Source organism: Notolabrus celidotus, chromosome 17 (assembly GCF_009762535.1).
Source record: "Notolabrus celidotus isolate fNotCel1 chromosome 17, fNotCel1.pri, whole genome shotgun sequence".
Classification (NCBI taxonomy): Eukaryota; Metazoa; Chordata; class Actinopteri; order Labriformes; family Labridae; genus Notolabrus; species Notolabrus celidotus.
Window position 1 is genome coordinate 11,910,259 of NC_048288.1, and position 4,869 is coordinate 11,915,127.

Consider the following 4,869-nt stretch of genomic DNA (forward strand, 5'->3'; position numbering starts at 1 on the left):
ACTGAGTTTAGCTCGGTTGTTAAAGTACAGGTTTCGCTGAGCAGCAGGAGACCGACCAACCCGAGTGGAGTTGTTCTGAGGGTAAGGTGACTTTCAGACCAGATAGCACCTTGGCTAAAAGTCTGAAATCAGGACTGACAAACGACAAAGTGTGTATTTACATCCAAATCAGTCACTCTCACAAGTCCAACTCTTAGCCAAGCAACATCACATTACTGTTTGATTTAATATTTCATACTGAGCCGACAGTGACAAAAGGATTTTCTTGTAAATAAATTGCAACCTATTGGCCAAACAACAAAGCACAACACTGCCTTCAGGTGCCTGTCAAACATCGGCAGCACAAGTCAAGGGTATGAAATAAAGGAGGTAATAAAAATGACAAGTACTTCCAACACTCACTCAGTTGAAAGGTTTTGATAGGTGCTGGGGGACGATCATGTTTTCGAGTGGGTGGATAGCAGATATGTGCACGTCCGTCTTCATCATGTGAATATTTTTTGTCTTTATGCACAGGGACTTTGACAGAATCAGAGATTTTATTTCGACCTGACTTTGATCAAACTGGCAATTAACACCTGAACTACAAAATAGAGCTGGGTCCTAATTTTAGGACGAGACAATAGTTCCTCATCACTTGTTTAATGGTTCTAATGATTAAGGATTTAAGGACTGATTTCACGTCCCCTGATTGGTCGTACAGATTTAAGTTGTTAGAATTAAACAAATGGAGTTTGATTTACAATCCAAGTTCCAATCCAAGAGCCGAACATGCACTCTGTGGATTTTCATGTAGAATTGCTATTTGGTAGGAAACTGACAGAAGAAGGTAGCAAAACAAATGCAGCCAGGGCGACATTAGTAAATATGAAGCATAAAGTTCGATTGACATCGGAAAGGAAGGACCAACTTGCTGATTTATGGCAACAAACCAAATATGCATACAACATGTCCAGTAAAACACATCAAGATCAAACTGACAACGCAAGGTGCTAACAGATGTTGACAATATGACAGATTCCACACATGAAGACAATAATCACTGATTGAACAGTTATGTTCTTAGAGTGCGATGATGTTATCAAAGTACTGTTGGGAGTAATACGTACATTAAACCTCCTCTTCTTTTCCTTTCTTTATTGTTTACTTTGACTGGTTCTCAAGTGGGAAATAGGGATTAGGTTCAGTCTTGTCACTGGTTTGTCCGACACTTTAAAATGCACCCCTTTTCCTGAGGTGTGCCCAAGATGGTGCTTGGTCAACTTTAAATGATTTGAAGTGATCGATGTGATCAGCCACAGCTGGGATGTGATGAGGACGCAGACAGATGTAACCACGAAAGACCCAACCACAGAGAGAGCCCACAAACTTTGGAGAACCAGTACAGCTTTTAAAACTTAATGCAACCAAAAAAAAGAAAACTTGAACTCACCGACGAAGCTTGGGCTCCCCATCCACCGCTACGCCGTCAAGACCGGCGTGCAGGTGAGCTGACCCAGCCTACTCTCTCAAATGAGAACCACACACTAACAGATTCAATTCACTAACAACCAATCCACACCCTCAAAACTGGAAATCTCACAAAATCTCTTGTGGTCAAACAAGACTCTAGTGTTAACAATCATGGCAGTTGACGGGTTTGTTGTCAAGCTAAACATTGCTAGCTGCTTAGCTATCTGGTACATCCATTGCGTCGCAAATAGCGGTTCAGCTCCTCTCCTTGTCAGTTTGATTATAGTATGTTTTGTAGGACATGTTGAATAACCCTTTGTGTTGTTGCCACAAATCAGTAAGTCCAACAAGGTCCTCCATTTCTGATGTCTATCTGACTTTAACTTTGCATTTACTATTTTCACCATGTTTGTATTTGTTGTACAGCCCTCTTCAGTCAGCTTGCATCCTGATTGGCTAATGTTGAATTCATACAATCCACTAAGTACATGTTTGTACATGTTTGGCTGTCCTCTGAGCTACCCACAAACAACATGTTAAACCATCACTTTTATTTCCAACAATCTGAAATCCAGGTTAAGATGACATACATAATGCCATCTCTAATTTTCGGTCGTGCGTTTATTAAAAGGAGAAAAAACAACAACACTATCTCAGAGGAGAGACAGGACACCTTCATGCTAGCTGTGAATTAATTATGAAATCAAAGTATATTAAAAAGGACTGCTCCCAGGTGTAGCCATACATGTACATGTATAGGTATGTGAGTGTGTGTGCCCTTGAGATATTTAATAAACTCTGATAACTATCAGAGGTGACAGAAGGTCTCCCCTTTGAGGGATGAAGAGTGTTTATCACAACAAAAACTAGAGCAAACCAACCCTGCTAAATGATTTTTCACATGACTGTTAATTCCAAGGCATGAGGCTGTCGACGGTAAGCCCATGACACACTATTAGCCCGAAGCAATTCCACCACATTGACACATAAGTGTACACGGGTGACCCTAAAGGCTACATTTCATTAGCAGCATCCCCCCCTCTGAACACTTTATCTGTGTCGTAATTGTTGTGGGATTTGGTGAGGCAGGGGCAAAGGAGCTCTGAAAATGAAATTGATGTTCAAACAAGGGAGCAGCTGTCAGGAGCAGCTACCTGGGGGGTATTTCACAGAGGAGGCTTCTGTGAATGCTGGACTTCTATTGATGAAAGTCTCACTTCATTAAGCATGACTTGGTCCTCGACTTAGTTTTAGGAAAGTGAACCAAAGCAGGGGCTCTTCCAGTTAGGATTAATGAAGCCATGACAGGGTTGTCTGATGCTGTACATGCTATGTTAACATGGGTCGAGTGGAGGGACACGTTAGTCACACTTCAAAAGAACACATTTTGTCCTTTAGAACCACATGCAGTCTGATGATTACAAATATCTAATGACCAAAACGAGGCAGCAGCACTGCAGCATGATTAGGAAAAAGTCAGGGGGATGAGGTCTGGCAGTGGAATACTGATCACATCAGTATGTCTAATCAGTCTAAATTTGCTTTAATGAAATATATATTCCCCACTCTACAACTTTATTTATGCTGCATTTCTCCAGAAATGTATATGAGCAGCTCAGTGCAGCGAGTAAGCACTGTGTTAAACTACAAAATAAGGATATTTGCAAAACTTTTGCTAAGCACACCTTAATAATTCTTTTAAAAGTATGAAATAATGCACCCTGCAGTATGGGCTCATTAAAAGGTCATTAATGCAGAGTACAGCTTCCATATCCCACTGCAAGAATTAAGTTTCCCCTCTTCTCTTGTGTCCTGCAGGCTGCACATGAGGGTGACAATCGATAACGCATGAGTGCAGTCAAGAATACATGAATATTTACATTTTCTTAACTCACATGCTACTGTCATGACCGGCTCAAAAAGCCATGGAAACTAATGTGGAGAGACACTGGAAAAACTTAAAAGAGTTCTAAAATAATCAAGGTGGCAGCTTTTATACTAACTGCGAGCATTGGGCTCATGCACTCCCAGTCAGGCTGATTGACCAGCCACGCCCACCAGTTACTTCTACCTTGCAGCTCCAAAATAATAGGAATAATAACAGGAACAACTGAAAGTACCTTATGATCAGGGGAAATGTCAACCAGTGAGAAAACACTAACTTTGTTTTTTCTTCGTTCCAGAAGCATCAACCCTGGCCTTGGGTGATCACATGGAGAACCATTATCCTTCCCTGCTGTAGACATTGTTACAAACTGCCTGATATGAGTGACTTGTTACGTTGCTTCTGCTGCCACCATGGAGACACAGAGCTACAAGAACAGAAAAGAAAAATCCTCAGCTGAATTCAGAGCAATAGTAGTGAGTTACAAGAACATTCATAGAAATGCAGTGGAGTCAAAAGGACATTATTTGTCTTTCAGGTGTAGCAGAGTAGAAGAAATAACTTACCCCCCAAAATAAAGTGCAGATACCCAAAAAATGCACCAAAGTACAGTACTCAAGTAAATATTATTCGTACTGTCTACCACTGATTGTATGCTGATCCTTTCAGGGTCGCCATTTTTGGACATTTTTTATAACTTTATTTTTCAATTGTGTAACACCAATGTAACATACAACATCTATGGACATTACACTGTGTGGCATTATATTTCTTGGCTGTTTCACACTTTAATGTTTCAGCTGCTTTGTTAAGTATATTCTTAGGAAAAGCATCATATGTCTACGGAAGAGTATCCTATTCACACGAGAAAAAAAACTCTGTTCTGTTTATGAATTAACAAAATAACCGGTGCCTCAGTTGCACTTTGTGAGCATTTTAGATGCATCGTTTTATATCAATGAAGCATGCCATATCTGCTTAGCTGATCCTGGAGAAATGCTGCAACGTCAAGCAGATCAGAATGGACCTAACGTTGAAACAACAAGTCCTCAGGTGCCTGCGCAATGTTGACAATATCATCTATGTTACTTATAGACACTAGAATCTCCCAATGTCTTGAACCCAAAGTAAAAAAAAGAAGATTAAACTGAACGAAGGGGGCATGTTTAGGCTCCTTCCAATTGTGTGGCCTTGAGGTACTGTTGGGATTTTACTGTAGAGGTATGTCGTTAATTCAGAAAAACAGAGACAACTTTTTTATTCCGATGTAAATGCAATACGCTTCCGAATAAATCCACCTTAGTTCTTGGTTACCTTTGTTTGTGCAGCTTTGTTCACCATGTCTCTCCATCTTTCATCCCCCTGGCGTCATAGTGGTGAGTGACGGCTGGCCTCAGTCATGAGGAGTAAACTCCCTACATGGATGAATGGCACAGTCTAATATGAATAAATCCTCAGTAATGATAAAGCGAAGCATGTATGTTGCTGTTACTGGGTACTCCAGACTACAATTAAAGTTATTCACTTTACTA

At 40.5% G+C, this 4,869-nt stretch overlaps 1 long non-coding RNA gene across 1 annotated transcript; it reads left to right on the top strand.

The window, feature by feature from the left end:
- The first annotated feature begins 1,210 nt into the window (after window positions 1–1,210).
- On the top strand, window positions 1,211–4,650 carry LOC117829183. The gene is made up of 2 exons (XR_004634566.1): window positions 1,211–1,485; window positions 3,636–4,650. It is a non-coding gene; the product is annotated as an uncharacterized LOC117829183 (long non-coding RNA).
- Window positions 4,651–4,869: the final 219 nt, after the last annotated feature.